This window comes from Lycium ferocissimum, chromosome 3 (assembly GCF_029784015.1).
Source record: "Lycium ferocissimum isolate CSIRO_LF1 chromosome 3, AGI_CSIRO_Lferr_CH_V1, whole genome shotgun sequence".
Taxonomy (NCBI): Eukaryota; Viridiplantae; Streptophyta; class Magnoliopsida; order Solanales; family Solanaceae; genus Lycium; species Lycium ferocissimum.
Window position 1 is genome coordinate 16,055,850 of NC_081344.1, and position 10,085 is coordinate 16,065,934.

The 10,085-nt window shown below is 33.4% G+C and overlaps 1 long non-coding RNA gene and 1 pseudogene across 1 annotated transcript; one reads left to right on the top strand and one right to left on the bottom strand.

Moving 5' to 3' along the window:
* Positions 1-257: 257 nt before the first annotated feature.
* On the bottom strand, positions 258-9,021 carry LOC132049879 (basic leucine zipper 23-like; annotated as a pseudogene).
* Positions 8,968-9,462, top strand: LOC132049881 (uncharacterized). The gene is made up of 2 exons (XR_009413169.1): positions 8,968-9,003; positions 9,112-9,462. It is a non-coding gene; the product is annotated as an uncharacterized LOC132049881 (long non-coding RNA).
* Positions 9,463-10,085: the final 623 nt, after the last annotated feature.

Genomic DNA, 10,085 nt, shown 5'->3' on the forward strand with positions numbered 1-10,085 from the left:
TAATGCTTTCACAGTTTCAAATTCTCCCCCAGTTGGTTTTGGAATTGCAGTGATTTCAGGATCCAAAACATAACAAATTTTCAAAGCAGTGAGAAGAAACACCATCTTATCCTTCCAGCGAGTGAAGTTGGTTCCATCAAACCTATCAAGTTTAATGAAATCCTTACTCATCAAAGAGATTCTAGAATTTTGATTGATTTCCATAACAGTGGATAATCAGTCTTTTGAATTGTTAAAATTTAGATGAAGAGAATAGAAAGGAAAGGCTTGAGGCGTGATATTATCACTGTCTCAAAAGAGTGATTGCCTGTCTATGGGGTTAGCTGACAACACTCCTTTTGGAATACAACAAGACCATTATCAGTTGAATTGAAAGTGTCTGATTTGGAGTAATTACTTCTCTATTTATAGAGAAGATAAGCAATTGAATTAAACACTTGTTCAGAAAGGTTGTGTCTTTGTTCCAAAGGTTGTGTCAAACCTGTTGAAATATTTCACCAGTGGTACCTGTTAGGAATTTCACCAATGGTACCTATTTTTGAATATTTATTTGGTACCCAAACTAATTATTTCAACTGTAGTACCCAAATTACTCCAATATTACAAACTATATAACACATATACCAGTCTAAAAATATGTGCAGTCTGAGACTTCCCTTCAGAGCAGCATATGATCTTCGTGAGGTGTTGGTCCCAACTATTGCAAGGATGGTGCTGTTTCTGTAGCCATTGCATGATCCTTGTCCAGACCTGTTGAGTGTAAGTACAGCTGACATAATGGTGATCTCTCGATTCATAGTGACTCTGGCAAAACACACAATCCTGTCCTACAATCAATCCCTATTTATGTCACCAATACGATGTGACTGAACAAGATGAAATCCAACCTTTACGAATATAAGTAGTCCCAGTAAAAGGTAAACAGATTTCATGTAAACTAAGAGGAAGAAGGTTCATGGAGTTCAGGTATAATATGACCGATTTTCAGATAATATGCCAAAAACAAGAAATGCAAAATGAATGTGAATTTCACCTGTTCTCTTATTCCCACGAGAAGCGCTGGCAGTTGGGAGTACCATAGCCCAATGCACACCCAGGAATCTCCTCAAGTCCAAATCCACAACTATTGAGGCCTTGTCCATTTTAACTCTTCCGAACTCGGCTGGACGCAATAAACCTCATTATCACATTGTAGGTTGCAAGGGTTCGTAACATAAGCTCCACGGAGGTTAGGATTCATAAGGTTCTGATATGCATCCGCACCCTCCATTGGCTTCTGGTATGGAAATGATCCAATTTCACCTTCAATCCTTCCTCGGATGTCCACAAGCAAGCACTTGAGCCTGGAAATTTCAGCTTCCAAGAAAGCTTGACCCTGCAGCCTCTTCAACACTTGCTGATTTATAGCCCTCAATCTGACTACCTCATCCTCTAATGATGCAACCTGAGCCTTATTTTTCTCACGGTACCTGCGAACTGCTTCCTTATTACTCAAAGGGCGTTTCTTTCCATTATTTGCTGCTGCAGAATCTGCAGTATCATCACTGAGGATCTTATCCTCACTTGGAGGAGGAACAACCATGGTCTGAACATGGTAACAAGTATGTGTATGTGAGTTATCAGGGCCAGGTGGATTACAAGGGTGGGTATGAATGCAAGCATGCATTTCCGAGAAAATTTCATTGAAAAGCCTTTTCGTAGAACTACATTCTGGAGTTTCACCAAAATTAGAACTTGAAACAATTTCTTGGTTAGAGAATTCGAGCTCCCCGTTGTGCATTATTGAAATCCACAAGAACCTGAAGGTGCACCCCCAAACTATTAAGAGACTCCTATATAGTTGGTATTCAGTAATCCAGTCTTTAAATGGGCAAATGCCAGATAGGAAGAAATTGAACACGGCAAAAAGATGAAAACTTTAACAACACGAAAAGTAGGATAAGTATCCTTTGCAAGGAAATTTGAAGTCTTGATAACCAAAATTCTAACAAAAAGTTTTACCCAGTTTTCAGATGGGATAGCTCACACTAGCTAGCTTCTTGTTGGAAATTCTCTATTTAGTGGACTCACATATTTAATATAATTGTACATATATTGTTATCAATTAAAGACGCCCATTTTTCTGATCTAATAAAGCGTTATTTTTATGGGCTATATATTATGTTATGTTATAAGGTATGAATTTTATATGCGTAGAAACCTATTTAACTTTTCAGTTATAATTAATGGGTTCATAACTGAAGAGTTGCACCTCTTCTGAAAGGTTACGTTTGAAGAGTTATGTCTCTTCCGAAGAGGTGTCTCACTATTATATATTGGTTGTGGTCCCTAAGTCTGTTACTGATTTTTTTCCTCTCTGCCCCATTAAGAGAAGTGTCATAAAGAAAGTAACAAGACTTAGAAGATCATGACTTCCTTCTATCGATTCTTACAATGGATGAAAGGTAAGTGTCTTTACTATTCTTCTAAATGTATGTCGTTGTCTAATGATTTACTTGCGATGTTGTGTGGAGTGCATAAAGTTTTCCAACAAGTTGTATCAGAGCAAGGTCTTGTTAGATCATTAGACGCGGTATTTAACTTTCCGGAATAAAGTTTAGTGTTTTGGTTGGGTGGCCGTATAACGCCAAAGTCAAAAACCTGTTGTTCTTATTTAGTTTTACACTTATAAAGAACAAAAGGTTGGGGCAGATTTTGCCGTTTTTTCTGTTCGACTATAACATATATCAAATTATTAGAAATTTGATCCATGTGTTTGCAATTCGGGTTGACGTCATTTAGGCCTCATTTGTTTGCACTTATTGGAGGTCTGAATCTTAAGACATTAAGTGCATTTGTTTGCGTTAAGATCTAAGCACTTATTGGGTCTGAATAGGTCTTAATCATTAAGATCTTGAACCAAGTCTTAATATCATTAAGAGGTATTTTTGTATGGAACTTTTTTATCACCAGCTCCAACCCCAACCCCAACCCTCCACCTCAACCCCACCCCCACCCACTCTCCACCTCAACCCCACCCCCCACTCTCCACTCCGACCCCACCCATCCACCTCAACCCCACCCCCACCCACTCTCTACCCCCCACTCCCCACCACCCCCACCCCACCAACCCCAATCCCACCTCAGACCACCCACTTTCACTCCCCACCACCAACCCCTACCCCACACCACCCACTCCCACTCCCCACTACCCCCACTTCCCACCACCAACTCCACTCCCACTCCCTACCATCAACCCCTACCCCACACCACCCACCCCCTCCCCATTACCTTACCATCAACCCCACCTCACGAACCCCACCACCAACCCCACCCCCACTACACCACCCCTCACCCCAACCACCCACTCACCCCTCCACCCCCACTCACCACCTACCACGACTACAAAACATCTCCGCCATTACTAGTGAACATAAATGTTTCATTTTTTTTTTATCAAATAATATATTTTTTTTATTAAATTTGTATTTATTTTCTACGATTTAGTTACTTTTTAATTTGAATTGTATATTTATTATGTTTAAATAAACACATTATGCACATTCAGATATTGAAAAACAAACAGTCTTAATCATTCAGTGTTCAGACCTAGAGACAACATCTTAATGATTCAGATGTGCATTCAGATTCAGACGTCTTAATCTTAATGAAAACTAATGAGGCCTTAACTGAGAACAAGATGAGGAAGTTACTTATATTCCTTCCCTTCCGTATCATGTAACCAAGAATTGTTTACCAAGATGAGGAAGTTACTTAAAGAATGCTATCAAAGTGATTGATGGAGTGCTCATTACGATTATGTTGGGTTGCTTATAAATTGTTTAATCGTATATCTGTGATACACCACCGATCTTCTATTTTTCAGTTAAGACATGATCGTTGGTGTTATTGTTTGAATCAAAATGTGATCAATTATATCATTCTTAAAGCATTGTATTGCTTGTCCAATTTGAAATTAATTACAATTTTTGGTAATTTGGTTTCCTATATTATGCAATAGATGCAGTTTGGTCCTCATTTGTGCATATTCAGTTTTGCATATTTGTTTTAAGTTTGTGCAATTTAAAAGTGTTATTTTGGTTTATGTTATTAATCTCTATTTGGAAGCTTTCATTGAGATACATATTTTAAGAGTTGACCAAAATAAATTGGAGGACAACTTAGTGTCATGAAAACTTTCCAAATCTAATAAAGTTTTAGGAGTTCCAAGGCTCCCTAAGACTATAAAGTATTAAGTTTAGAAGATTTCATATGGAATATGATATATACTAAAAGTTAAAGTATCAATGTTATGAAATTTTTCGTTAAATCTAAGATTTTAGGAATTGCAAACGCATCCTAAGATCATAAGGTATTAGATTGTGAAGAATTTTCATTTAGAAAGTAGTAATATTGTAGTAAAGGACTAATGTCATGAAATTTTCTTAAATCTAAGATTTTAAGATTGTTAGCGCATCCTAGAACTATAAGGTATTAGATTTTAGAAAATTTCAAATGGATTATGCCATTAAAACAATATCATTAGTGCCAAAGGTTACATGTCTACAAAATTTGAGAGTGGCAAAGCATCTTAAATTTGATAGCAAGAAGTGCCAACCTTATAAAGGTATGGTATTAATAATGCAATCAATCCATTAGGTAATTAGTCGATTGCCCAAAGGTACGGTTAATATGCGGGAATTGGTTGTGGTAGAATGAGACATTTAAATATTAAGAACAAACTTTTTCGGTTGCCCAAAGGTACGGTAAAGTTTGAAGGATTTTTGTGTTTCAGTTCTATAGTTAGTAAGTTTCATGCGATTTGCAAACTTTTGCCCAAAGGTGATGTTTGAATTTACTAGTGTCAAGTTCATTTGTCTTTAGCACAACAGTAACTATGAATTTTTTGGCAACATTATTCTGCAGAACTTTATGTAGGTTTTTGCTGTGCTTTTCGGATTTTCTAAAGCTATCTTGCATAGAATGAATATTGATCTGCATTTTCCTAGTTACATTTTGGGGATGTCTTTTTTTTTTTTTTTTTGCTATTTTTCCACTGCTTATAAAAGAAATATTTATTTGTACTGGGAATGGGATTATACCACGTGTGCTTCTTGTTTCAATTGGAATAGATTAGTCTAATATGTTTATATAAAATTTATCTATTATGAACATTAAACATGTTTTATCTATGCTAAATAATTATCCCAAAGGAAGATTATTTTGGCCAGATTATGGATAGCCATGAATATGTGATACATTTAGTAATATCATGTTGGTAATGTATCGGTCCAAAGAAAGACATATTACTAAGTCGTTTTGGTACTCAATATTTATGAACTGTGTATAAGAGCACCACTTACAAATTACTCCCTCCGTTCCAATTTATGTGAACCCATTTGACTGGGCACAACATTTAAGAAAGAGTGAAGACTTTTGAAACTTGTGGTTCAAAATAAGTCTTGAATATTTGTGTGGCTATAAATCATTTCATAAAATGAATTTGTTTCCAAATTAGAAAAGAGGTCATTCATATTGGCACGGACTAAAAAGGAAATAGGTTCACATAAATTGAAACAGAGGCAGTATGTCTTTTCATCCACAACTATAACACCTACCATCAATTAGAAAATACTCATTCCTATTCATTCGACTAAACCCATACCCATACCCATCACCAACACCACGGTGTTAGCTCTACTACATCGTCGTAGAGAAACCCTCATCCGTTTAATTGTAACTGTGAACTCAATTTTTTTTTTCGCATTCATTTTTGAGATTCTAGAAATTTCATGATTCTTTTTCGGAAGAGAATTCCATGATTTTTTAATTTAATTTTGAAAAGAGATATTAGAAATTTCATGATTATTTCAATTTAATTTGTCACAACACTTAGTTTGTGGAAGAGAAATGAAGGTGGGTCTCTTTTTTGGATAGTTTTGAGGTTTTGTTACGGAGGAAGACACTAATGGTGTTGATAAAGGTGATTGAAGCTGCCGGAAAAGTTTATGGGCTATACATAAATATTATGTTATATGGTATGAATTTTATATACATAAAAACCTATTTAACTTTTTAGTTATAACTGAAGAGTTGCATCTCTTTTGAAGGGTTACATTTGAAGCGTTATCTCTCTTCCGAAGAGGTGTCTCACTATTATATATTGGTTATGGTCCCTAAGTCTTTTACAAATTATTTTCCTTTCTGCCCCATTAAGAGAAGTGTCATAAAGAAAGTAATAAGACTTAGAAGATCATGACTTCCTTCTATCGATTCTTACAATGGATGAAAGGTAAGTGTCTTTACTATTCTTCTAAATTTATATCACTGTCTAATGATTTACTTGCTATCCTGTACGGACTGTTTAACGTTTTCCCAACACTTCTCTTCATTCTTAGCATGCAAATTCCTACTGCTTTTGGCTCAATCTATGTATAGATATAAGCAAAAAAATTGGAACATAAACACACAAACATAAATAGACCGAATCCTCTGACTTTAAGGGCCTGTTTGGAAAACCACCCAGGTAATTGGAATTGGGTGTAATTACACTGTTTGACGTGTTTATATGGCCAAGTAATTACACCGTTAGGTGGGAATTGGTTGTAATTGAGAGGGTATAATTACACTCTCCAATTCTCAAGGGAGGGTTGAGAATTGGGTGTAATTGAAGGGTTAGTTTTTAGTGTTTTTTTTTAAAAAAAAAAAAAAATTAATTTCTTTTTATTATTAATTTATTTTTTATTTCTATGATTTTAATTTCTTTTGATTTTTAATTAATTTTTTATTTCTATTATTTTAATTTTTTTTTTACTTTTTAATTATTTTTATTTTTTAAAATGTATTTTTTTTTTATATTATTTATTTTTCATTTCCTTTCTTCTCATTCCCAACCTTTACTTCTTGTGGTTCTATGTAATTGCTCGTTTTTTATTTTAATTTATTTTTTTATTTTATTCATTTAGCATAACCATGTTATTATTCTAGTTTTTGAAACTACACCTCTTAATATTGGAAAGAATGAGTTATTAACAAACTTGACATATAACGAGTGACGTTATTAAAGTAGAATTTCGTTATAAATGAGGTTATAAACTTATATTTTCCCTTTCTTTTGAATTATTTACTTAAGTTATGTTGGAACTTACTTATGTAATGTTGGAATTTGACATAAGAGTATTATGTTAAACTTTTTCTTTTGGATTTTTGAATTTAGGTTATATTTTCAATTTTAAGTTATTTGCTTTCACATTGCATGTTGTTTATTTTTCACTTACATTTGTTGAATTTTTGTGTCAAACATTTGAATAATGTTATGGCATTATATTTATAATTTTTTTTTCAAACATCCAATCCATGACGTTCTCACAAAAAAAGTCTTCTTTTAAGTTTTATAATTAATTAAAATTAAATAAAATTAATTTGAAAAATATATATCAATTATTTTTTACAATATTAGTTACAAACATATGATTATTAATTAATATATTTTCAAGAAACAATGTGTTATTAAATAAATAATTTAATATCATTTATAATGGCAAATATTTTTTAAATATTAATTTTAAATTTTTTATAATTAAATTTTATTTTTAAATTAAACTAACTGTGTAATTACACTTGTGCAACCAAACAACACGCTTGTAATTACATTATAATTACGTTATGATAAACAAATAGATTGTTTAATTACACTACTATGTAATTACTAGGCTGTGCAATTACTACCCTAGTAATTACACCAATTCCAATTACCAGGTGGCTTTCCAAACAGGCCCTAAAGCGTGAAGTTCCACTTCAACAATAACAACTATGCCTTAATCCCACAGAAATAGCGTTCCCTATATGAATCCTCTACATCCATTCAACTTTGTTCAGACATTTCAAAACAAGAAAAAAGAAGATTTAAAAATAATCCTACAGCAAATGCACTTACAAGCCATATATGCACAAAAAAGAAGAAAACCCAGAATTTATCACATCATAACAGAGAATGGAAAAATGCAAGAACATGGCAAAAAGTTGAAAACTTTAGGCAGAAAAAAGAAGGTAGGATATACATATATATAATTCTTTGCAAGGAAAATTGAAGCTTTGATAATCTAAAATCCAGCAACAAAACAAACACACACACATAAAATACACATATGACCAAATCATGTGAATTTAAAGTGAAAATTCCCTGCACCACCACCCTCACATGAACAACAATTGCACCTCAATCCCACACTAATTTGGGTCGCTATATAAATCCTTTATATCAATTCAACTCTATTCAGACCATCTCAAAACAAGAACTTCAAAAAAAAAAAAATCCCTAAAGCAAATGCGAGTATAAGCCATGTAAGCACCAAAAAGAAAGTAAAGTCCAGATTTGCCACATCAAGAAAAGGAAAAAGTCCATCAAATGGCATTAATCAAGAGGTAAAATTTTCAGCAAAATATCTAAACAGGGTAAATATACTTGCTTACAATGGAACACTTGTACTGGGAATGGCGTTTCACTTTATGAAACAGAGTCCAAGAAGATTAAGAGAAGACTTGTAATATAATTATGAAAAGAGGAGGTCTATGGAAGAAAAGAGGTACTATGTCTATGGAAGTACATATATGTGCGTGTAGATTTTTTACAAGAGAATAGGAGCAAGAAAAGAGGTACTATGTCTATGGAAGTACATATATGAAAAGAGGTACTGTCTATGGAAGTACATATATGGGTGTGTAGATTTTTTAAAGAGAATCAAACGGGAGCAGGAAAAGAGGTACTATGTCTATGAAAGTACATATAAGCGTGTGTAGATTTTTTACAAGAGAATCAGATGGGAGAAAGAAAAGAGGTAGGTTTTTTACAAGAGAATTAGACGGAAGCAAGAAAAGAGGTACTATGTCTATGGAAGTACATATATGCGTGTGTAGAATTTTTACAAAAGAATCAGACGGGAGCAAGAAAAGAGGTGCTATGTCTATGGAAGTACATATATGTGTGTGTAGATTTTTTACAAGAGAATAGGAGCAAGAAAAGAGGTACTATGTCTATGGAAGTACATACTATGTCTATGGAAGTACATATATGCGTGTGTAGATTTTTAAGAAAAGAGGTACTATGTCTATGGAAGTACATATAAGCGTGAGGTACTATGTCTATGGAAGTACATCTATGCGTGTGTAGATTTTTTACAAGAGAATCAGACGGGAGCAGGAAAAGAGGTACTATGTCTATGAAAGTGCATATAAGCGTGTGTAGATTTTTTACAAGAGAATCAGACGGGAGCAAGAAAAGAGGTACTATGTCTATGGAAGTACATATATGCGTGTGTAGATTTTTTACAAGAGAATCAGACGAGAGCAAGAAAAGAGGTACTATGTCTATCAAAGTACATATAATTAAGCGGGTGTAGATTTTTTACAAGAGAATCAGACAGGATGCAAGTACGACAATAAAGTGCCATTTATACAATCAATGTGGTTTTATGATTGTAATAAGATTATTTATACTTCTTCTTTAGGTTTTCAGTTACTCTTCGTGCCGATTTAACTGGCGGTATTTGACTAATTTAAAAGAAATTATAACAAATCATAAATATTTATGAGATTATAATTTATTTTATTAAATTTTAAATAGAAATTTTAAAGTTAAATTATTTTTTAATAAGAGAGTATATCATTCTATTTGGAGATAAGAAAAATTGTATTCTTTCTCCTTATAATAAAAGAATAAACTGTTAAAAAATAAAGATTATAAAGTAAATACACCAAAGATAAATATATCGAAAGAGACTGATATATTATTCAACCTTTAACTTAAGAGAGATTTCATTGTATAACTCATATTCTACAAATGAACTCCTATTTGTAGGAGGAAATGCTTGATGGCCAAGCAACCAAGATGATAGCTTGGTGGCCAAGTTATCTTGGTGACCAAGTATCTTGGTGGCCAAGTTATGATAATGGACATACATTAATTTACAACACTCCCCCTTGGATGTCAATTAATAGATGATGTGCCTCATTAAAATCTTTCTAGGAAAAACCCAATGGGAAAAATCATAATGAAGGAAAAAAAGTACATGTATCTAGTAACACGCATTGCTAGCTGCCTCATTAAA